The 25,131-nt window shown below is 47.4% G+C and overlaps 2 protein-coding genes and 1 long non-coding RNA gene across 3 annotated transcripts in view; 2 read left to right on the forward strand and 1 right to left on the reverse strand.

Annotated features, from left to right (window-relative positions):
- Positions 1-25,131, forward strand: part of SDHB (succinate dehydrogenase complex iron sulfur subunit B) — a 689,037-nt gene that overhangs the window by 557,914 nt on the left and 105,992 nt on the right. The window lies entirely within an intron of this gene.
- The window catches only part of PADI2 (peptidyl arginine deiminase 2), a 579,517-nt gene that overhangs the window by 496,653 nt on the left and 57,733 nt on the right, over positions 1-25,131 (forward strand). The gene's annotated exons all lie outside the window — the stretch shown is intronic.
- LOC126956918 (uncharacterized) lies at positions 5,752-11,784 on the reverse strand. The gene is made up of 3 exons (XR_007726540.1): positions 11,566-11,784; positions 8,766-9,674; positions 5,752-7,529 (listed from the first exon to the last, which is right to left on the reverse strand). It is a non-coding gene; the product is annotated as an uncharacterized LOC126956918 (long non-coding RNA).

The raw sequence follows: 25,131 nt of genomic DNA on the forward strand, positions 1-25,131 counted from the left end.
AAAGGATGCTTAACAAGCCCCCTGAAGACCTGTTCCTCTCAGGCAGTGCCTTCTAGCAGGACTGTCTCCCATCCCTCCCTAAAGAGGCTCAGCACTCCTGCAATCACACAGCAGTAACCTCCCTAAGACCACATTGGCTCGGGACAAAGTTGGGAAAGGAAAGAAGTAATGGAAGTGTTGGGTCAGCCAGACAAGAATCCCATAGAACTGCAGTTTCCACATATCCATTATGCTGTTTTCTCCAAGCCTTTGCACATGCAGTTCCCTCTGCTATGACAGCGCCTCCGGCCCCACCCCCCTCCTTTGGCCCTGTCTGGCGAACTCCTATTCATTTCTTCAAACCCTAGTCAGATGACATCTCCTCTGGGAAATCTTCCTTGCCCTCCCTCTAGACGGTCACCCACTTCTTCTTGGGTACATTTGTACCTGTGCACACATTTGTTTCTTGTAGCCACTGTAGTGATTTGTGTACTTGTCTCTCTCCTTCTCTGGACTGTAAACTCTTAGAAGGCAGAACCATGTCTTATTCTATCAGGATCCTCACCATCCTGGCACAGACAGGGAACTCACTAAATATTCGTGGACCTGTTGATTAAAGCTCAAACCCTACCACCTGAAAGGCTGAAAACACACCAAACTGATGAACCAAAGACAAACCTCATTAACCCCAATTTGCAAGTGACTCAGCTCAGCCAAAAAGCTATGCCGAAAAGTCATCTGCTCATACCACTGGCCAAGTCAGGGCAAGAGCCTGAGAGTCCAAGCCCCTCAGCATTCCAAGGAGGGGAAATAGTCCTTCCCTTTGATCCTGCATATGAGATGGCCAACCCTAAGTGTCCGTTAATGATTTTTCACTGTTTATATTCCAAAGCTGGAACACTTCACCCAGGTGACTACAGCTAGGAACTTACACGATCACAGTTAAAAGGTTGCACCATTTATTTCGGCAAACACCTTTTACAAAATCAAAAGACAAGGCCAGGTACGGTGCCTCATGCCTGTAATCCCAGCACTTTGGGAGGCCAAGGCAGGTGGATCACAAGGTCAAGAGACCGAGACCATCCTGACCAACATAGTGAAACCCTGTCTCTACTAAAAATACAAAAATTAGCTGGATGTGGTGGTGCATGCCTGTAGTCCCAGCTACTCGGGAGACTGAGGCAGGAGAGTCGCTTGAACCCAGGAGGCGGAGGTTGCAGTGAGCCAAGATTGCAACAATGCATTGTAGCTTGGTGACAGAGCGAGACTCTGTCTCAAAAAAAAAAAAAAAAAGAGGGAAGGAAGGAAGAAAGAAAGAATCAAAAGACAAAGTATTAATATTCTTAATAAACAAGGAACCCTTACAGATAAATAAGAGTAGTAACTCAGTGGGAAAATAAGTAAAAGTCACGAAGAGGCAAGCCACAAAATCTAGAATCAATTCAACAATGATTCATTGAGCCACTACTGCATAACAGGCATGGTTCTAGACAGTGGAGGTACATGATGAACAAGACAAGGTCCCTGCTCTCATGGAATGCCCTAGTGAGGCGAAACAGGCAAGCAAATACACATATATCTCTCCTATGGCAGGCATATGGAGCAAAGTAAAATAAGGTGATCTGATAGAGCTGACACAGCTGCTCTAGGAGGGGTGGTCAGGAAAGGTCTCGCAAGGAGGTGCTGATATCTGAATGCCAAGAATGGGCAGCCATGCAATGGCCAGAGGGGAAAGCCTTCCAGAGGAGGGACCAGCAAAGATAGTGCAAGATCTCCAAGAAGGAATGAGCTGGGAATATTCAAGAAGACAAGAGAAGGCCAGCGTGGCTAGAGAGAAGTAGGCAAGGAGGAAAGTGTAGAGTACGGGATTGGCCGGAGCGTGCAGGAGTGTAAGCCGGGGAGAGAGTTGAGATTTGAGTGAGGTGGGAAGACATGGGAGATTTTAAGCAGAAGAAGGGCATGATCATCTGGTTACGTTTTCAAACTATCTCTTTGGCCACTGTGTGGAGAGTTGACAAAAATGAGAGTAGAAGCAGGGAATCCAGTTCGAAGGCTCCCGCGTTGACCCAAGGGAGAATTGACAAACACTTGGCATAAAGTGGAAGGGGTGGAGGTGGAGGTGCAAAGCATTCAGGATGTTTTGGGGGTAGAAATGGATGGGATTTGCTGATCATGGACTGCAATTGGGGATGAGAGGGAAGTAAGTCTCAAGAAAACTGTGTATACATATTTTTTGCCTTGAAAAATTGGTGGGTAAATGGTGGTACTTCTTCTTAGGTGGGAAAATGGCAGAAGATGGGCAGGAGCTGGTTTGGAGAGAAGTTTTAAAATAATAGTAAGAGCTCACATTTACCAAGTTTTTCCTCTGTGCCTGGCTTGCTTTACATCAGGGAATTCTCAATCTCCACACTGTTGATATTTGAGATGAGATAATTTTTTGTTGTGGAGTTGTCCTGTACATTGTGGGATGTTAAGCAATATCTCCGGTCCCCTACCCACTAGACACCATTAGTGTGCATGCAAGTATACATGCATGAGTGTACACACACACAGAGAGAGGGAGTTGGACAACCAAAAATGTCTCCAGACACTGCCAAATGGCCCCTGGGGGACATCATTCCTGGTGAGGACACTGCTCTATGTGGATTCTCTTCTGTAATCCTCACAACCACTCTATAAGGTCCATCCTGATAGTATCCCCATTTCACAGATGAGGAAACTGAGGCCCAGAATACTTAACTTATCCAAAGTCATGAGTCTTTATTTTTGGCCAGGTTGGGCTTGAGTGCCCACTGACCATTGCTATGGTATAAATGTGTCTCTCCGAAATTCGTGTTGGAACCTAAGACCCAATTAAGAGACGGGACCTTTGGGATGGGATTAGTGTCTTTACAAAAGGGCTTGAGGGAGTTGATTTGCCCCTTCCAACTCTTCTGCCTTGTGAGGACACAGCAAGAAAGCACCATCTTGGAAGCAGAGAGCAGTCCTCACCAGACACTGAATCTTCTGGCACCCAGATCTTGGACTGCTCGGCCTCCAGAACTGTGAGAGACAAGGTTCTGTCCTTTACACATTACCCAGTCTCGGGTATTTTTGCTAAAGCAGCACAAACGCACTAAGACAACCTTTCGTGGAGGGAGCTCCAACAGGCAGGTGTGTGCATGCCACCGAGGGCGGGGGAGTGTCAGGGTGAAGAGGGAATCTGCGATTGGGAGTCCCTGGTGCCTGGATGGGACTTTCACTGTGGAATTGAATGAGATCACATAAGGAGAATATACCATCCCCTCTCTTCTTTTGAAAAACTTCATTTCTCCTGTTATCTCTGCTTTCTCCTGCATTACCAGTTTCTCTCTTTTCCGAATCATTCTCATAAGCAAACACAGTGTCACTGCTGCTTGGTGTCACCTCCCCCTCCAGTGCCTGCCCCATTTCCCCACTCTCTTTCATAGCAAAATTCCTTAAAGAGTTGCTACAGTCTGTCTCTTCAAAATGTCACCTCTCATTCTCCCCTCCACCCACTCTAACAAAGCGTTCATCCCAGCACTCAACTAAGACTATAACCTCCAGGCCACCAAATCCAATGGTCACTCCTCTGTCCCCATCTTACTGGCCCTCTTGGCAGCTTTGGACACAGTTGACCTCCCTTCTTCTTGAAGCATCTTCTTTCCTTGGCTTCCATGACACCACACTGTCTTGGCTCCTCCTCTAAGTGTTGAAGAGGCCCAGGGTCTGGCCCTAGCCCCCTTCACTTCCCTATTTATGTGAAAGAAAAAATACAGATGGCCAGTACATGTTAAAAATTGTGCTCAGCCCCAGTTATAACCAAAGAAATGCCCACTAAGACAAATGAGATCTATTTTCAATCTAACGCAATAGCAAAGATTCTAAAGATTAATTATACTCAGTATTGGCATAGAAGTAGAGAAACAAACACTCTGATTTGCCATTGGTAAGAAGATAAGTAGTATCATCTTTTTTTAGAAGGCTTTTTTCTCAATATTGATCAAGAGGCATATAAAATAGAATGATCAATCCTATACTTTGTTCTAAACTTGTCTATTGACATAATTTCAGACTTACAGAAAAACTGCAACAATAATACAAAGAATTCCCAGATACCCTACCCTTCATCCACCTATATTCCCCAAATATTATCTTACTACACTAGTGTTCTCCCTCTCCCTCTGTCCCTCTTTCTCTCTCTCTCTCCCCAAACACACACATATGTATGTATATATGTGTGTGTATATACACATATGGATATATGTACATATATGCATGTGTATATATGTATATATGTATATACATGTGTATATATGTGTGTATATATAATAGTTTTATATTTATACACGACATATGTATATATTTTTCTGAACCACTTAGTGGTAAATTGCAGGCATGGTATTCTTTACCGTAAGTACTTGAGCTTGTATTTCTTAAAAGTATGGAATTATCTTAGGTAACCAAAGTACAAGAATCAAAGTCAGGAATTAACATTGATGCAATACTGCTATCTAATCCACAGATCTCATCGGGATCTCACCAGTTGTCAACACGGTGCCCATTTTAGTAAAAGTAAATCCAATATCATGTGTTGCTTCCAATCGTGTCTCTGTGGTTTCTTTTAGTGTGGAACAGTTCCTCGGTTGTTTGTTTTGTGACTTTGTCATTTTTGGAATCCAGGCGAGATATTTTATAGAATGTACCAGGGTTTGAGTTAGGTAGATTCATTCTGGCATAAACACTTTTGTCTCTCTCTTCCCTCTGCCTGGAATATTGGTTTCTTGGCTTTTCAAGCTGCTTTCGTCTCCTCCTCCTTTGAGTCTCCCTTCAAATATCACCCCTTCCAAAGAGCCTTTTTACTAAATAGAATTATAATCAATTCTCAGAAAAAAAAAAAAATTGGCCAAATGATCAAGAAATGTGATGTTTTACACCAGGCGTCAGCAACTACTGTACATGAACTAAGAATGGTTTTTACATTTTTTTAATGGTTGGAGGAAAAAAAAAACTGAAAGAAGGGGTTTCAGTTTCAGAAAAAAAAAACTTTGGAAGGGGTGATATTTGAAGGGAGACTCAAAGGAGGAGGAGACGAAAGCAGCTTGAAAAGCCAAGAAACCAATATTCCAGGCAGAGGGAAGAGAGAGACAAAAGTGTTTATGCCAAATTGGAGGAAAAAAAAAACTGAAAGAAGAAAGTTTTGTGACATTTTCATGAAAATTAAATGAAATTCAGTTTCAGTGTCCACAGATAAAGTTTTATTGGGACACAGCCCGTTTGCTACATTTATCCAGGCTGCTTTCCTGCTACAATGGCGGGGCTCAGTAGTAGCCACTGAGAGTCATTGCTCTCATCTCTTTGTGTGGCTGCTCAGCACACTACGAACCACATGCCACAGCTCCAAGTCGACAGCATGCACATCGCTGTGGGGCAGCATTTTATTTTTTTATTACTGGTGCATACACATCATGTCAAAACAAGAAGAGTGGACTTCCAGTGTTGTACTTTTTAAAAATACATGATAATCATGTGGCAAAATACACGCAACATAAAATTTACCATCTTCACTATTTTTAACTAGATAGCTCAGCAGCGTTCAGTACATTCACGTTATTGTGCAACCATCACCACCGTCTGTCTCCAGAACTCTTTTCATTTTGAAAAACTGAAACCCTGTACCCATTAAACAAGAACTCCCCATTCTCGTGTCTCCTCCAGCCCCTGGCAACTACCATTCCATTGTCAAAAAAAAAAAAATAACATTTCAATGAATTGAGCTTACTCACTGGCTTTTATTATTGATTCATTAATTGGGCAGCATCCCATCGATGAAATAGAAAAAAGCACCCCAATGAGCAGAGGGCGTTGGCTTTGGGGGCACAAAATGGCAGAAGGGGAACAGAAACAAGGAACAGCCTACTTTTGGCTGGGCATTTCAAAGTTACTTTCCTTGTAGGATGAACGCAGAGGGGACTTCCTTATCACATTAGCTCAGGTTGACTGGGACCTTCTTTGTTGGTTGCTATAAATCTGTTTTTGTTTGTTTGTTTGTATGTTTGTTTTGGAAAGCTGACTGTTTTAAAGGTCAGTTTGATTACGTGGCACCTAGCATGAGTGTCTCGGTCCTGGGGTCTAGTGCAGGAGTTTAGTCCAAAAAAATGGCCTCCAGTAAATTTTATTTCACCCTACTTTCTGTCTCTATGATTTTGACTAGTCTAGGTACCTCATAGAAGTAGAATTCTACGATATCTCTCCTTTGGTGACTGGCTTATTTCATTGAGCATGATGTCCTCAAGGTCCATCTACATCGCAGCGTGTGTCAGAATTTCCTTCCTTTTCTTTTCTTTTTTTTTTTTTTTTTTTTTTTTTTTTTTTTAGATAGAGTCTTGCTGTGTGCCCCAGGCTGGAGTGCAATGGCACAATCTTGACTCACTGCAACCTCCGCCTGCTGGGTTCATATGATTCTCGTGCCTCAGCCTCCCAAGTAGCTGGGATTACAGGCGTGTGACACCACATCCAGCTAATTTGCTGTTTTTTGTTTTGTTTTGTTTTTAGTAGAAATGGGGTTTCACCATGTTGGCCAGGCTGGTCTCAAACTCCTGGCCTCATGTGATCTGCCCGCCTCAGCCTCCCAAAATGTTGGGACTACAGCCATGAGCCACTGCTCCCATCTATTCCTTCCTTTTTAAGGCTGAATAATATTCTATGTATGTATATACCACATTTTGTTTATCTATTTATCCATCAATGGTGGAACATCACATTTTTAAAGCCCAGTGAAGTGTGCATTATTTTGTTATCCAATTAGACAGCAAAACATTGTGCTTATTAGGCAATGACACTGTATCTGTGCTAAAAGGTTATAATACATGTCTCGCTCCACAATGTCTAAAATATTTACTCTCTGGCTGTTTATAGAAAAAGTTGGCCAACCCAGTTTTTGTCTTGCCCTGGCTTCACAGCAGTCGCGAAACTGAACCTCAAGTTCCACTTCGTTGCATGCCAATGTTGGCATGGCCCGATTTCAAATACCAACTCAAATGTTCAACCTTTTATCGGCAACTTCGTGTGGGCTTCCCTGCAAATGCACTTGACTGTTTCCTCACAACTTTGCCCGTTCAAACGTGACTCAGAACCACCCCTAACCCCTATCTCCACCCACAAGCCAGGTCTGTTGCTATGGTTTGAGTATTTGTCTCTTCAAACTCATGTTGAAATTTAATCCCCAATGTGGCTGTACTGGGAGGTGGGGCCCTTACGAGGTGACTGGGTCATGAGGGTTCTGCCCTTAAGAATGGGTTAATCCAGTCATGGATTAGTGAATTAATGGGTTAATAGATTAACCCATTAATTGATCCATTAAGCAATCATGGGAGAGGAACTGGCAGCTTTATAAGAAAAGGAAGAGAGGGCTGTGCTAGCGTGTGAGCACTCAGCTTCTTCACCAGCTGATGTCCTGCACCACTTTGGGGCTCTGCAGAGAGTCACCAGCAGCAAGAAGGACCTCACCAGATGCAGCTCCTTGACAATGGATGTCTCAGCCTCCATAACTGTAAGAAATAAATTCCTTTCTTTGTAAATTATCCAGTTTCAGATATTCTGTTATAAGCAACAGAAAATAGACTAAGACACCTGTCCTTTCTCGCCCAAATAGTCATTCTGTAAATACTTCCTGATGCCTCTTCTGTACCCAGCCCTTGGGAAGTTGACACGAGAGGCAAGGTGATACTTATGCACCCAGACCTGTCCCCCTGCCTTCCCCACCCACATGCTCAGCACCTTCTTGAAATTAATCATAGAATCTCCACATTACATCATCTGAGGTGCTCAGGCTCTGCAGCAGGTGTGAATTATACAAGCTCTGAACTTTTAAGTTCTCTTAAGTTTTTTTTTCCTTTTCTTTTTTTTCTTTTAATTTTTTAATTTTTAATTTTTATTTTTTTGAGATAGAATCTCATGGCTCTGTTGCCCAGGCTGAAGTGTGGTGACATGATCTTGGCTCACTGCAACCTCCGCCTCCCGGGTTCAAACGATTCTTGTGCCTCAACCTCCCGAGTAGCTGGGACTACAGTCATGTGCCACCATGCTCGGCTAATTTTTGTATTTTCAGTAGAGATGGGTTTTCACCATGTTGGCCAGGCTGGTCTGGAACTCCTGGCCTCAAGTGATCTGCCTGCCTCGGCCTCCCAAAGTGCTGGGATTACAGGCATAAGCCACCGCATCTGGCTCTCCTAAGCTTTTTAGTACAAGTTTAGAATGGAAGAAATGCAGGAACTTAGGCCCTGAAAATATTAGAATTAGGGAATCTTAGGGTGCTAAATTGTTAAAATATAAAAACCATTAAAATGGTGGAGTTGTTTAACCAGAATGTGTTAAACTTGCAGATTCTTAGAACCATGGAATATCAGAGCGTCCTGGGTGGAGCGATCTTCTAGAAGCCAGGAACACACATCCTATCTGAGGCACAAATCCCTCCCGACCCCCAGCAGCCTTCCTCTCCCTGCCTGATTCCCATCCAAGGGTCTCATTGCTCAGGCACGCTCTGAGCTTCCTAGCTGCTGAGACCTTGTCCTCTGGCTGCTGGCTGCTGCCCAAGGTGCTTCACAATCCAGCCCTATTTTTCCACCCTCTCCATCCAATCCTTGAAGATACCGGAAGCCAGTCCTATCTTCCTGCCTTGCTCCCGTGGTCTCCTCTGCCCAGCTTGCCCTTCCCTTCTCTCCTCACCTCCCCACGTCTCCCTGTTAAGAGGCTAGCCCTTTGTCAAGGGTCTCCCCAAACGTCACCTGCACAAGGATGTGCTCCTGTGTTCCTGAGTGGCAGTTCACAGCCCTCCTTTATCCTCATGCCTACAGATCACCTCATGTCTACAAATTCCTTCAAGTCTCAGAGCCTCAGTCTCAGCACCTGTCAAATGAGGAGAAGAAAGGCATGCCCCTCAAAGGGTTGTTGTGGGAATGAAATTCTGTAACACAGAAAATACTCAGCCCAGGACCTGACACAGGAGAGGAGCTCAGCCAACATGAGCTGAAGACCTCAGGAGGCATGCTGGCTCCAGAGCGCTGGCTGGTTGCACCAGATCGGGGCCTCCATGGGCAAATGCAGAACCAACTGAATGAGCTGTTGAGCCTGAGCCCAGGAAGAAGGGAAGTGCGCACCTGGCAGGGAGGGGCCCATCCAGGATGACTCCCTGAAAGAGGATAGATTGCTTCTGCCAGGAACTATTTAGATGATGGCAGAAGATGAGGGTGAGATGTGGAGTGGGATCACCACGTGATTTCACCCCAGCACTGGAGTAAGAGACACATGGTGTTGGGCGGAGTAAATCATCGAGCCAGTGTCAATCATCAAGCCCATTGAGGAGTAACAGCTTTGTCCTGAAAGTCAAGGAAAGAAAACAAGGAAAAGAACCATGCATTTGTTGAGCACTTACTGTTTGCCTGGTGCTATGCTAAACACTTGATGGGTTCTGGTTTGGTTCACACCAAAGCTAGCATCAGGAGTGAAAGTGTAACAGAAGAGCCAGTTCGAATCCCATTAAGAGCTGGGTTCGAATCCCAGCTCTACCTTGTGCTGGCTGTGTGACCTTGGGCAGGTCGCTTCCCCTCTCTGAGCCTCAGTGTCCTCATCTGTAACATAGGGTAGCAAAGGAAAAGACTTTTCCTTCTACCCTCCTAGGTTCTTGATTGGAGCTCCTGTAACAGAAAAAAAACAGATTAACAAGGAAAAAGCATACAAATGTATTTAATATAAATTTTACATGACACAGGAGCCTTCATAAGGAAATGAAGACCCACAGAAGCAGTTGTAGCTAAGCATTTTGTTGCTGAGTTGGATGAAGGGCAGGGAGTCATGGGAAAATGTGAAGGACAGAAGGATCTGAGCTCAGGGCAGTAAACTGGGAACACCCAGCAGGGCGGCTTGTTGGATTCCCCGTCCCTCTGTCTTCGGAGATGAAGGTGCTCCTATCCTCCAGGTACAGGGAGGGCACCTCTCACGTGAAGGTCTTGTGATCTGCTTCAGGGAAAGTTCCGAGAGTCCTTCCTGTGCCTGCCAGTTCTCAAATTCTTTCAGTTTCAAATATTCAATATCCAAGGTACCATATTTTGGGGTAGTACATTCTGAATCCTCTCAACAGGGATAATAATATTAGGCTAAACCAAGTAAATTTGTCAACATTTAACTCTTTTGACCTATAATAATGGCAATTTCACACAGATCTGCCCTGGAAAGTTTTGGGGAGAATTACATTAATTAATCCATCTAATCACCTTAGCTCGGTGTCTGGCACATAATAAGTGCTCCATAGGCCGTAACTCTTCTTATTTATTTGTAGTCCTCGTCCTCACGTAATAGATTTTAAAAACTGATGCTCAGAGAGGTTAGGTAACTTGTGCAAGGCCAGACAGCTGGCAGGCGGCAGAGCAAGGATTCAAACCCAGATGCGACTGGGTGCGGTGGTTCACGCCTGTAATCCCAACACTTTGGGAGGCCAAGGTGGGTGGATCACTTGAGGTCAGGAGTTCTTGACCAGACTGGCCAACATAGTGAAACCCTGTCTCTACTAAAAAAAATACAAAAATTAGCCAGGCATGAAGGCGAACATCTGTAATCCCAGAGGAGGCAGAAGAATCACTTGAATCTAGGAGGCGGAGGTTGCAGTGAGCCGAGATCACACCACTGCACTCCAGCCTGGGCAACAGAATGAGACTACATCTCAAAAAAAGAAAAAAAAAGTGCAAGCCCAGTGCCCCAATCTCCTTTCTGGAGGGGAGCTTCATCTCTGCAGGGCAAGCAGGGAACAGTCTGTGCAGCTCAGGCCCACCTTCCCCTACCAGATCCTGAGGGCCGGGGCTCATGTTACCCCATTTCCATGAACCACTGGCTGGGTCCCCCTTCCCCACCAGATCCCTTGCTTCAGGGCCCTGACCCACAGCCACCTGAGTGGCATGTGACAATGGTGAGTGCTGGGTTGCCCTGGGAGAGGATAGAGGGGTCACTCTGAAGATCCCCGCAGGCAGTAGAAGGATGACAGGAGATTGGGGTCAGAGTCAGAGCCGGCTACACACTTTTCTACAGACTTACTTCCCAGGCACAAAGAACGTGACTCTGCCTGTGCATGGGAGACTGAGAGAGTGAGCATGTGTGCGTGTGTGTGTATGTGTGCCTATGCACACTAGGTGTGTGGGTGTACGCACCTGTGTGAGGACGAGTGGATGCAGGGGCACCGGGCGGAGGAGAGGGAGGTATGCATGCATAGGCGTGCCTGTGTGTGCACGAGGACGTTGATGGGGATGCACCCCTCTCGTGTATGTTTCATGCGTGTGTTGGTGTTGTATGTGGAGAGTATGGGGCTACAGCTGGCAGCTTAGTGGAACATCTGGAGCACAGATTCTGGAGCGCAAAGCCTAGTCTGCACCCTGGCTCTGCAGCTTGCTAGTGAAGGGTACCAGCCACCCTAAAACAGGCCTCTTTGGCACATGGATTATTTTGAGCTAAAGGCCATTGAGAACCAGCCACCACCGGAAAAGCTCCTTACCTCCTCCTAACTGCCTAAAAATAGAGTGTAGATGATCCCCAACTTACCGTGGTCCAATCTGGGGTTTTTCGGCCGTGTGATGGTGCATTCAGTACGTTCCTGGACTTTGGGTTAACTCAGAATAAACCCATTGTAAATGGAAAATATTGTAAGTCGAAAAGGCACCATCATAAGTCACGGAGCAGCTGCACAAATAGACCCTTCTGTAAGGGAAATTTCCGTTTGTAAAGATATCTCATACCGGGAAGAGAGCTGCTCCTGGGGAGCCCTGCTCTCACCTGAGGTTTTTCTGCAGAACAAGATGACTCTTATTTACCTACACCTCCTCCCGACCCCTTCCCAGAACAGCCCTCCCCAGCCCAGAAACTCAAAACCCCTTTTCCTTTGTTGGTATTTAAACCCCAGTCCCACCCACCCCTTTGGTTACTGATCGCTGGATGCTCTCATGTGTATGCACAATGCGCTTATTAACGAATGTCTGTTTGTTTTTCGCTTGTTCATCTGTCTTTTTCAAGTCTCCCCATGGGGCCCCAGCCAGAAAGCCGAAGGTGGGTGAGGAAAAGGACCATCCCCCCGCCGATGCTGCAGGGGGGGCATGCTCTCCTAGAGGGGTGCTAGCCACCCCAAAATATGTCTCTTCAGCACATAGACTATTTTGAGCTAAAGGCCATTGAGAACCAGCACGAGGTGCAGGAGAAAGGCCACAAACAGTGTCAAGGAGGCCACCAGGAGCTCACACTTCCTAGAGCTCAACAGGCTTGAGGCAGGACACGCTGTGTGTGGGAACTGTGTGGGGGTGGGTGGGAGGCGGGGGAGGATGGAGGAAGAGATTGTGTGTGCATGGGGGAGGTGCACGGGTGTCCGAGTGTGTGCACGGGTGTTCTGTGAATAGGTGTAGACGGCTGTGTGTGTGTATGTGCATGCGGGTAGGGGTGCACAGGTGTGTGGCTGTGCATAGAGGTGTTCTGTGAGATGTAGGAGTGTGTGTGTGCGTGTGCATGTGTGTGTGCATGTGGGTGCATGATGTGTTGGTGTGTGCACAGCTGTGTGGGTAGATAAGAGTGTGTGGGGGGGTGCTCACGTGTGTGTGTGTGCACAGGTGTGTGGGTAGATGGGGTGTGTGTGTATATGGTGAGAGAGTGTGTGTGTACATGTGGGGGGTACAGAGGTGTGTGCATGTGCACAGGTGTGTGGGTAGGTAAGAGTGTGTGCATATGTGTGTGTGCATATGTGTGTGTGCATGTGAGGGATGCACAGGTGTGTGGGCGTGTGTGCACAGGTGTTGTGTAGGTAGCCTCTAAGGGGTGTGTGTGTGCATGTGGGGGTGCACAGGTGTGTGGGTAGGTAAGGGTGTGTGTGTGTACATGTAGCGGGTGCACAGGTGTGTGGGTGTATGTGCACAGGTGTGTGGGTAGGTAAGGGGGTGTGTGCATGTGTGTATGGGGGTGTGTGCACAGGTGTGTGGGTAGGTAAGGGGGTGTGTGCATGTGAGGGATGCATAGGTGTGTGGGGGTGTGTGCACAGGTGTTATGTAGGTTGCCCCTAAGGGGTGTGTGTGTGCGCATGTGTGTGTGCATGGGGGGTGCACAGTTGTGTGGGTGTGTGTGCACAGGTGTGTGGGTAGGTAAGGGTGTGTGTGTGTACATGTGGGGGGTGCACAGGTGTGTGGGTAGGTAAGGGTGTGTGTGTACATGTGGGGGGTGCACAGGTGTGTGGGTAGGTAAGGGTGTGTGTGTACATGTGGGGGGTGCACAGGTGTGTGGGTAGGTAAGGGGTGTGTGTGTGTGTGTGTGTGTGCACAGGTGTGTGGGTAGGTAAGGGGTGTGTGTGTGTACATGTGGGGGGTGCACAGGTGTGTGGGTAGGTAAGGGTGTGTGTGTGTACATGTGGGGGGTGCACAGGTGTGTGGGTAGGTAAGGGTGTGTGTGTGTGTGTGTGCACACGCGTGCATGCATGCATGTGTCTGGACCAGGTGAGACTGTCACATCTGTGCACATCTGTGCACACACAGTCAGCTCCATCAAGGCTAAGGTTGAGGCTGTGACCCCTCACAGGGCCCCTAGGAATTCCTCAGCTGCAGGCCAGGCATCCACCCCAAGCCCTGGCTGGGGAGCAAGGTGAGAAAAAAGAGAAATTTTGTATCTGAGGAATGTGAGCCCTTTTAAACGATCAGGCCCAGAGAGGCATTGAAATGTGACAGCAGCCATGTCTCTCTCCTGCCGTGAGCTAAATAATGACCTCTTGAAGCCACTTGCTATGTGGACTGACTGACACCAGGTAGCCACAAAATGCCATCTGGACACCATACCTCATACCCTATCATTCAACAATGCACAGCCAATCACGGCTCAGGGTCATCTCTGCAACCCAGTGAGAAAGCTTGTCAAACAACTGTGTATCCGCTTCAAAAACCTGCTTGTAACGAAGGCTGGACGGAGCACTCCCCAAGGCACCTTAGAAGTGTGTCCTGGGCTGCTGTCCTCAACCTTGGCCCCAATAAACTCTCTATATTAATTTTTGCCTCAGTTTCTTTATTTCAGTCAACAAAAGGTGACTCCATGCAGCTCAGCCCCACGGGAGACCCCAGGGCCCCTGCTCGGAGTCCGTGAGAGCCTGTGAGGGCAGGAGGTCGCCCTCCTGATCCCAAGGGAAGACACATTTCTGCAGCCCACCTGTGTGACCTTTGTGTCCTCTCCTGGACCTCCGGAAGCCATGCCCTGAGTGGGCACTGGGATTCCACAGGGCTCGGGACGCACTCCACTTGGCTGTGGGGCCATCTCGGCCTCAGGATGGTGGGGCAGACAGTGTGTCAGGGCTCAGAGGCACCGCAGAGCCTTCCCGGCCAGGGTCCCCACCAGTCCCAGCCACACACTGTAAGACACTGGAAAAACCAACTCAACAGGCCGGGCACGGTGGCTCAAGCCTGTAATCCCGGCACTTTACGGGTGGATCACGAGGTCAGGAGATCGAGACCATCCTGGCTAACACGGTGAAACCCCGTCTCTACTAAAAAAATACAAAAAACTAGCCGGGCGAGGTGGTGGGCGCCTGTAGTCCCAGCTACTCGGGAGGCTGAGGCAGGAGAATGGTGTAAACCCGGGAGGCGGAGCTTGCAGTGAGCTGAGATCCGGCCACTGCACTCCAGCCTGGGCGACAGAGCGAGACTCCGTCTCAAAAAAAAAAAACAAAAAACAGCTCAACAACTGTGTCCAGCTTGTATCTCTATGGGGTAAAACCCAGTCAGAGCCCAGGCAGCGCAAGAAGAAAACTCAGTGTCAAACTCAGTGAAGAGACTCACTCTGATGTCTTCATAGATAGCCAAGGACAACCCCCCCAAAAAGGGAGGACCAGTCTGAGCCAGAAATGCCCCAGGGGGACACATGCCCTCCAGAGGCAGCCGGCTTCTCAGTCACATCCCTGACCTTCTTGGGAAGAGCCAACACCTGCCTCCCTGTAGTACTCCCTCTGCACCCGCTGCTAACCAGGGACCTCTCTCAGGTCCTGAAATCATTCATTCATTCACAGAGCACCCACCATGAGCTGGGTCCTTCACAGGGCACCAAGAACACAGCAATGAACAAGACAGAGACAGACTGAGCCCTCGGGGGCTTATGGGGTATTTGCGGAGAATGCAGAACAGGCAATGATTGACATAAGTAAGGTTGCCAGACAAACGACAGCAAGCCCAGTCAAATGTGCAGCGTGGAGAAACGATGAATGTCCCACGCAATATTTTGAACCTGGAAAAATTATTTGGTGTTTACCTGAAATTCAGATGTAACCGGGTGTCTTGTGTTCTTGTTTGCCTACGTAAGATATCTGCAGCTGGTGACAAACAGTCTGAGGAAAATAATCAAGGCTAGAGAGTGAAGGAAGGGGTCTATTTTAGCCTGAGTGGTCAGGGAAGCCAAAGCCTGAATAGAAAAGAGGCCTCCACCCCAGACTCCGCCTCCACTCCCCCAACTCATTATTGGTAAAGAGTGTGGAACTCACTCATTACCACGAGGAGAGCACCAAGCCCTTCTTCTCTTCTTTTCTTTCTTTTTTTTTTTTTTTTTTTTTTTTGAGACAGGGTCTCTGTCCGCCAGGCTGGAATGATGCAGTGGTGTGATCATCACTCACTACAGTGTCGACCTCTTGGGCTCAAGCAATCCTCCCGCCTCAGCCTCCAGAGTAGCTGGGCCTACAGTACAGGTGTGCACCACCCAATTTCTTTAGCTGAGTCCTAGCTGCTTAAGCTGTGACTCACTGTCCCCATATAAACCTTAGAACTGTCCGCAGGAACCAGACGAAGGGAGGAGGTTCCATTGGATGTCATGTAAATACCTGTAGCTGAGTGGTCCCCAACAGATAAAAAGTCTTTGAACAGAATCCAGAATAAGATCAAGCAGTAAATCCATCTGCTGGCACCATGCCTCTGGTGAGGGCTTCAAGAAACTTCTAATCATGGCAGAATCAAGACGCTTCCAATCATGGCGGAAGGTGAATGGGAGTGGGCATGTCACATGGCAAGAGAAGAAACAAGAGAGAGGGAAGGGGTGTTATATGCTTTTAAACAGTCGACTGTCATGTGTACGAATAGAGTGAGAACTACACATGACCACAAGGAGGGCACAAATCCCTTCGTGAGGGATCTGCCCCCATGGCCCAAACACCTCCCTCTAGCCCCACTTCCAATATTGGGGATCACATTTCCACATGAGATTTGGAAGGAACAAATATTCAGACTGGATCATTGTGCCCCTCGCCCCCAAATCTCATGGCCTTCTTATATTGCAAAATACAATCACCCCTTCCCAATAGTCCCCAAAAGTCTTAACTTGTTCCACTGCCAACTCAAAAGTCCAAAGTTCCATCTAAGACACAAGGCAAGTTTCCACCACCTATGATCCTATAAAATGAAAACCAAGTTATTTGCTTCTAAGATACAATGGCGGTACTGGCATTGGGTGAAGATTCCCATTCCAAAAGGCAAAAAGTGGCCAAAACAAAGGGGAACAGTCCACTTTGGGAGGCCAAGGCGGGCAGATCACCTGAGGTCAGGAGTTCGAGACCAGCCTGACCAACATGGAGAAACCCCGTCTCTACTAAAAAAAAAAATTAGCTGTGCATGGCGGCGAATGCCTGTAATCCCAGCTACTCGGGAGGCTGAGGTAGGAGAATTGCTTGAACCCAGAAGGTGGAGGTTGCAGTGAGCCAAGATTGTGCCACTGCACTCCAGCATGGGCAACAAGAGCAAAATTCTGTCTCAAAAAAAAAAAAGAAAGGAGAACAGGCCACATACAAATCCAAAACCCAGCAAGGCAGACATTAAATCTTAAAACTCCAAAATAATCTCCCTTGACTCCATATCCTACATCCAGGGCGTTCTGCCACAAGGAGTGGGCTCCCAAGGCCTTGGGCAGCCCCAGCCCCAAGGCTTTGCGGGGTGGGCACAGCCCACGTAGCTGTTATCACAGGTTGGAGTTGAGCTTTTCCAGGCTGAGGGTGCAAGCTGCCAGTGGCTCTACTATTCTGGAGTCTGGAGGGCAGTGGCCCTGTTCTCCCAGCTGTGCTAGGCAGTGCCCTTGTGGGTACTCTCTGTGGGGGCTCCAGCCCCACATTTCCCCTCACCACTGCCTTAGAGTCTCTTCTGGGGCTCTACCCCAGCGCCATGTTTCTTTCTGTCTTTTTGTTGTTGTTGTTTTTGAGATGGAGTCTCGCTCTGTCACCCAGGCTGGAGATTTGTGGCACAGTCTCGGCTCACTGCAACCTCCACCTCCCAGATTCAAGCAATTCTCCTGCCTCAGACTCCTGAGTAGCTGGAATTACGGGCACCCACCACCACACCTGGCTAATTTTTGTATTTTTAGTAGAGATGGGGTTTCGCCATGTTGGCCAGGCTGCTCTCAAATTCCTGACCTCAGGTGATCCACCCGCCTCGGCCTCCCAAAGTGCTGGGACTACAGGTATAAGCTACTGCACCCCACCAATGCTTCTTTTTTATTTTTTTCTTGCTTTTAGTATTTTGCCAAGCCTGGGTCATCCAGGCATAACACTTCTTATACAGCTTGCAGAACTATGAGCCAAATAAACCTCTTTTCATTATCAGTTACCCAGCCTCAGGTATTCCTATAATGCCAAGTGGACTAAAACACCAACTGAATCCAAACTAGTGGTGAAGCCACCTGGGACGGTATTACTTAGCCCCAAATCTGACTTAAGAAATAAGAAATGCATATGCCGAAGCCTGGCGACACAGGCTACGTCTCGGCCCTTTTTAGGTTATGGGAAATCCTGTTTAAATGACTAACAATAGGACTTGTGTCCTATCAAGACCTTGGACAAAACCTCCATCCAAGCCTGAAGTTTCCGTGGACATTAAGGAATCTTAGAGGAGGTAGGAACTCCAAAAATGGGTTGGAAAACTAATCTCGAAATTTTCTTGGTGTGACAACATCATTGCCTTAGCAGGCTCTCATTTTTTAAGCTTGACAAGAATTGAGTAAAGAAATGATGCAGAGAATCAAACAATTTCAACTTTGGAATTTGAAATGTTTTTAATATTTAAGAGAATATGGGCTATGTTAAGCTTGTCCAACCCTTGGCCAGTGGCTTTGGATGCAGCTGTGGTTTTAAATGCGGCCCAACACAAATTCGCAAACTTTCTTAAAACATTATGAGATTTTTGTTTTTGCAATTCTTTTTTTTTTTTTTAGCTCATCAGCTATTGTTAGTGTTAGTGTATTTGTATTTTATGTGTGGCCCAAGACAATGCTTCCCCTTCCAATGTGACCCAGGGAAGGCAAAAGATTGCACACCCCTAGTCTGTGTGAATAAAAGGTCAGTCTTAAGGTTTTAATTTAAAATGCACAAATGAAGCCAGGCACAGTGGCTCACGCCTGTAATCCCAGCACGTTGGGAGGCTGAGGCAGGCTTATCACCTGAGGTCAGGAGTTCGAGACCAGCCTGGCCAACACGGTAAAATCCTGTCTTTACTAAAAATACAAAAATTAGCCAGGTGTGGTAGTGGATGCCTATAATCCCAGCTACTTGGGAGGCTGACAGAGGAGAATCACTTGAACCTGGGAGACGGAGGTTGCAGTGAGCCGAGATCGTGCCACTGCACTCCAGTCTGGGTGACAGAGTGAGACTCCATCTCAAAAATAAAGTAAAATGCACAAATGAATCATTGATTGATTTAGACTTGCGATATTTTAAGTTGAAATCTTACTATGTTTGTCAGAAGTGTTAAAAAGTTATAAAAATTTAAATTCATGATAAGCATACGTTACCAGATTTCTAAGAATAATTTAAGTGCTTGAGAACGTTGTGTTTGTTATTAAGGCAACTGAAGTATTTTAAAAAGAAATTGAATATATTAAATGTATACATGCAGTTAAAAATGTTTAAATATGTGTCAACCTGAAATAACCAAGAGCGTCAGAGTATAATTTAAAAAGAGTTTAGGCCAGGCACAGCGGCTCACACCAATAATCCTAGCACTTTGGGAAGCTGAATGTGAGTGGATCCCTTGAGTCCAGGACTTTGAGACCATCCTGGGCAACGTAGTGGGACACCGTCTCTACAAAAACTTTTAAAAATTAGCCAGGTGTGGTGGCCCACACCTGTAGTCCCAGCTACTGAGGCTGAGGTGCGAGGACTGCTTGAGCCCAGAAGGTTGAGGCTGTAGCGAACCGTGATTGTGCCACTGCACACCAGCCTGGGCAACAGAGTGAGACCCTGTCTCAAAAAATCATAATAATAAAATAAAATGTAAAAAACACTAAAATAAAACAAAATAGAGTTTATTCAAGCACAAGGTGTGAGGATGGCCACCCAAATACCCCAACTCCAAAGTAATGAACTCAGCATTCCGAAGTAGGGAAGTGACAGTTTCATTTATAGAGGCAGGGACAGAGGAATTTTTAGCCGGATTACAGCATTTTTCCTACAAGGCTGGTGCACAGTTACAGCCATTTGACTGGTTATGGGCAGTGTTTCTTTTCGGGGAGGGTACATTTCACATTTTTTGTGAAGGGTATGATAGCTATGCGTTTCCTGGCATCTGTTCCACGCAGAGCAGGACAACAAAAGGGAAGTGGATGAGTCACAGGGTCATTAATTAAGAAGGTAGGAGGGGTTTGTCCCTGACATTCTTTAATTCTCTCCAGTCATTGAACAGAACAAGAAAAATAAGAAAGCGAGTTCATCTACAATCTGAGGAACAAGAGGCACATGACTCAGATCTGTCACAGCTCTCTCAAGGCTGAAGTGTCTTGGGGGGTTCCGACAGCTTTTACATTATATTTTCATGCATGTTTAATTCGCCAAGATTATAAATGGAACCAAATATTCAGTTGAGGCATTTTAATAATTTAATAATAATTTTTGGGCCGGGCGCGGTGGCTCAAGCCTGTAATCCCAGCACTTTGGGAGGCCGAGACGGGTGGATCACAAGGTCAGGAGATCGAGACCATCCTGGCTAACACAGTGAAACCCCGTCTCTACTAAAAAATACAAAAAACTAGCCGGGCGAGCTGGCGGGCGCCTGTGGTCCCAGCTACTCGGGAGGCTGAGGCAGGAGAATGGCGTGAACCCGGGAGGCGGAGCTTGCAGTGAGCTGAGATCAGGCCACTGCACTCCAGCCTGGGCGATAGAGCGAGACTCCGTCTCAAAAAAAAAAAAAAAAAAAAAAAAAAAAAAAAAAAAAAATTTTAAAGTACAATGTGCCATCTAAGCCATTTGTAAGTGTGTAGTTCAGCAGTGTTAAGTACGTTCACGTTGTTAAATGTAGCCAATCTCCAAGACTCTTTTCATCTTGCAAAACTAGAATTCTATGCCCACTAAATGACAATTTGCCATTCCCCTCTCTCTGCAGCCCCCAGGGCAACCTCCTTTCTACTTTCTGTCCCTGTGAATCTGACTATTGTAGGCACCTCATTGAAGTGGAATCATATAGGCCAGGCACAGCGGCTCATGCCTGTAATCCCAGCACTTTGGGAGGCTGAGGTGGGAGAATTGTTTGAGCCTAGGAGTTCAAGACCAGCAACATAGTGAGACTCCATCTCTAGCAAATAAAAGAAAAAACATGGAATTTGTCCATAAGAGAAGATTTTTAACCTGAACTCAAAGCTAAAGTGGGATTGTTGAATTTGAAATGACAGTAAGTGGAATAATAATTTTTGAAAACCAAAGGAGATCCTTTTTTTTTTGTTTTTTTTTTTTGAGACAGGGTCTCACTCTGTCATCCAGGCTGGAGTGTGGTGGCCGACCTCGGCTCACTGCAACCTCTACCTCCCAGGCTCAAGCAATCTTCCCACCTCAACCTCTGGAGTAGCTGGGATCACAGGCATACACCAACACGACCGGCTAATGTTTTTGCATTTTTGTTAGAGATGGGGTTTCACCATATTGCCCACGCTGGTCTCCAACTCCTGAACTCAAGCGATCTGCCTGCCTCCGCCTCCCACAGTGCTGGGATTATAGGCATGAGCCACTGCTCCCAGCCAAAAACCAAAGGAGACTGATAATCCATTCTTGACACAAAAGCCTCAAGCCTCAAGGGTGCCAAAAATCAGCACTCACAGTCATGTAACGATGGCCATGAAAATTAAGAGCAGGTTTCCCCCTCCCACTTGCCCAGAGACTTAGGGTCACCACAAGGTCTGAATAGACCAGACATCATCAAGCCAGGCCCTAGTGACTTGTTTCTCTCCAGACAGACCAGGCTGGCTTCAGCCAGCATGGGTAATGCCTGTTTTCAGTTCCTGCCCACCAATAACAACAGCAGCAAACCAACGCCGACCCTTTTCTAAGCACCTACTACGTGCTAGGGCTTTATATGCATCATCTCATTTCGTTCTTAAAACGATCACAGGAAGAAAGTACTTTCATCACCCCCATTTTATAGATGGGAGCATCAAGGCACAGACAGGAAAAGGCAGCGCTAGGATTCAAATGCAGCTCCAGGGTTCTCCACTGCGTCCTGTTAGACCTGAAGCTCCCTGCCCTGACAAAGAATGGGATCCGGGTCATTACTTCCTCAGAGTGAGCCCCTTTTTCCTTCCTTCCTTAAGCTCTGAGAGGTTGCGCCAGGTGCCTTTGCTCCTGGCGTCTCCTGCTGGAAGCTGCGTGTATGCACAGCCATGCCCATTGCTCAGGGAGGAGCTCATCTGAGGCTTCTAAATAGGGGAAGGGCAGAGAAGCCTCCACGTTCCAAGATCTCTAGAATCTGCCCCAGAAAATTCCTTAACTTTCAGTTTGCCTCTCTCAAAGGCCAGTCCTATTGTCCCATCCCATCAGGGCCTCTTCACTTGTCACCTAGAGCACAGCCTCCCACCTGCTCTCAGAATCCCTGAAACCCATTCTCACCAACACTCAGGGGTTCCTCCCTTTCATGGCTCTCTCCTTCCACAGAACCCAGTCGAATGCTCTGTGGCCTGGCACTGAAGGCCCCCACGGCTTAGCCCCAGACTATTTTCTTGGTCTTATACCCAAAATCTCCTCCTACAATTTACCCCACATGCCCCCTGAGCTTCCACACTCCCCTCACTTGGCTGAGCTCTGCCTCCTGCCAGGAACGTCCTTCCCCTACCTCTGCTTGTCAAACTCCTACCTGTTCTTCAAAGGGGAGCTCAAAGGCCACCTCTTCCATGAAGCCTTCCCTTCTTGCCTTAGCTAGTATTAACCTTTCCTCTTCTGTTGAAGCCAAGACTGCACAAGAGCCTGACTCCGGACAGCATTGGCATCTCTGCCTGAAGGTTTTCTCTACCTGTGGGGAACAGACCTGAAGTGCGGGGGAAATACTCCACCCCACCCCATCCAAGCACAGCCCTGGACACATGACTGGTGGAGGATAAATACCCCAGCTCCCTCACTCCTCACTGCAATAACTCTAAGTTTCTTTTTCCACAGTCTCCCAGAGACCCCCAGTGGGATCAAGCTCCAGTTGCCTATGGCCCTCAATCACTTGACACTGCACTCTTTGTCGACTCCCTAATCTCTACTGTCTCAATTCCTCAGTCCACTATCAATATTTCCTGGGACTGACTCTCAAATGAACAATTTATGCTGAATTTCTGTCTCAGGATCTGTGTCGGGGGAACCCACACCCAGATACTCATACATTCCTTCCCTGGTATTTAAATTTTTTTAAGGGATGGGGTCTATGTTGCCCAGGCTGGTTTTGAATTCCTGAGCTCAAGTGATCCTCCTGCCTCAGCCTCCCAAGTGCTAGGATTATAGCCATGAGCCACCCCACAAGGCCCCTCATGGGCATTTAGTTGACGCCTTTGCTGCCGCCCTGTCCACCAGCAGCCTTGAGTAAGGGCCGTTAAAACCACAGACTGGATGGACCGAGCGTTTTCTATGTGCTTGACCCTGTCTCTGTATTATCTTGTTTGTTTGTTTCGAGACAGGGTTTTGCTCTATCACCCAGGCTGGAGTGCAGTGGCACCATCTTGGCTCACTGCAACCTCCATGGGCTCAAGCGATCCACCCACCTCAGCCTCCTGAGTAGCTGGGACTGCAGGCACATGCCATCACGCCCAGGTAATTTTTGTATTTTTCATAGAGACAGGGTTTTGCTACGTTGCCCAGGCAGGTCTCAAGCCCCTGGGCTCAAGCAATCCTCCTCAGCCTCCCAAAATAGTGGGATTACAGGCGTGAGCCACCGTACCCAGCCTATTTTTTTTTTTTTTGAGATGGAGTCTCGCTCTGTCGCCCCAGCTGGAGTGCAGTGGTGCGATCTCGGCTCACTGCAAGTTCCACCTGCCAGGTTCACGCCATTCTCCTGCCTCAGCCTCCCGAGTAGCTGGGACTACAGGCGTCCACCACTACATCTGGCTAATTTTTTTTGTATTTTTAGTAGAGACGGGGGTTTCACCATGTTAGCCAGGATGGTCTCGATCTCCTGACCTCGTGATCCGCCTGCCTCGGCCGCCCAAAGTGCTGGCATTACAGGTGTGAGTCACCACGCCCGGCCTATTATCTTGTTTAAACCTCACAACCACCTGGGAAGGAGGTGTCATAATTAACTCCCATTTCACAGATGAGAAAACTGAGACTCAAGTGAGATGACTTGTCCAAGGTCTCCTAAGCCAGGAAGGGCTAGGATATCAATCCAGGTGGACCGATTCTAGAGATGGAAAATGTGACCACCTCATGGGGTATGGCAGAAATGATCATAGCGCCTTCTTCCAATGTGGTTGTAAATGACTGCGTGGTGTTCTTCCTACACAAGGGTATGTGTGTGTGCATGTGTGCAAGTGTGCGTGTGTGCACGTGTTTGTGTGCATGTGTGTGTGAGCAGCCGTGCATGTTTTTTGTTCCCACTAGGTTGCTCATAAGGATGGACCTATGTCCCCACGCCTGCCACACAGCACCTGACTCTGTGATTTGTTTATTAAGTGTTTTTTAAAATTGAATCAACGACCCAGGCTCACAAGACAAAGGCATTGAGGTAACAGGACAGGCCTGAAGGATGAAACACAAAAGACCTCCCTCTTTTACCAACTGGCTCTGCGCCCTTGGGCCGGGCACTGCCCCTCTTTGGGCCCCACTCATCCTTCTCGGGGCTTCAGTTGCCCCTCTGTCCAGCGAGAAGTTCCCACTCTAAGGGACCTGCCACTGACCTCACACAAAGGTGGCCCCTGAATTCTGACCCAAACCATCAGGACAAAGAGAGTCCCAAAAGCTGAAGGAAGGTGCTGAGTAGGGTGGGACAGAGGCGGAGGCATTCCAATCTCTCGGGCTCAGGCCGGCCAGCGCCTCCTCCCTGCTTCCAAGATGGGGATCTGGCGCCACCTTGTGGTCTCCGCCTCTTGAGGCCTTCGTGTGTTACTTGTTTTTAACTCTTGCTCTAACCCCACTGCTGCCCTCTGGGAACTCTGAAGCAATTCCACTCTCTTCACCAAATATTTATCTACTGTGCCCAGCTGTGCCCAGGCTCGACCCAGAAAAATCATGAACAAGTCCCTGCCTAACCGTTTAGAGGCGTCTGGATCTGCACCACCTATAGAAAAATGATGCAAACCAGCCGGGTGTAGTGGCTCACACCTGTAATCCCAGCAGTTTGGAAGGCTGAGGTGGACGGATTACTTGAAGTCAGGAGTTCGAGACCAGCCTGGCCAACATGGCGAAACCCTGTCTCTACTAAAAATACAAAAATTAGCCGAGCACAGGGGCGCGTGCCTGTAGTCCCAGCTACTCCAGAGGCTGAGGCATGAGAATCGCTTAAACCCAGGAGGCGGGGGTTGCAGTGACGCAAGATCATGCCACTGCATTCCAGCCTAGGTGACAGGGCAAGACCCTGTCTCAAAAAAACAAAAAAAAAAAAAAAAAAAAAAAAAAAGAAAGAAAGAAAAGAAAAAGAGAAAGAAAAATGGTGCCAACCACAAATGTGTGCCTCACAGTTAACCACATTTTCTAGTAACCACATCTTTTTTAAAGCTGAAATAAACAGATACAATTAATTTTAACAATACGTCTTTGGGCTTTTTGATGTTTGTTTGTTTGAGACAGGCTCTTGCTGTCGCCCAGGCTGGCGTGCAGTGGCACAGTCACTTCTCACTTGCAGCCTCAACCTCCTGGGCTCGAGAGATTCCCCCCACCTTGGCCTCCTGAGTAGCTGG

The sequence above is a fragment of the Macaca thibetana genome, chromosome 1 (assembly GCF_024542745.1).
Source record: "Macaca thibetana thibetana isolate TM-01 chromosome 1, ASM2454274v1, whole genome shotgun sequence".
In the NCBI taxonomy this organism is placed as follows: domain Eukaryota; kingdom Metazoa; phylum Chordata; class Mammalia; order Primates; family Cercopithecidae; genus Macaca; species Macaca thibetana.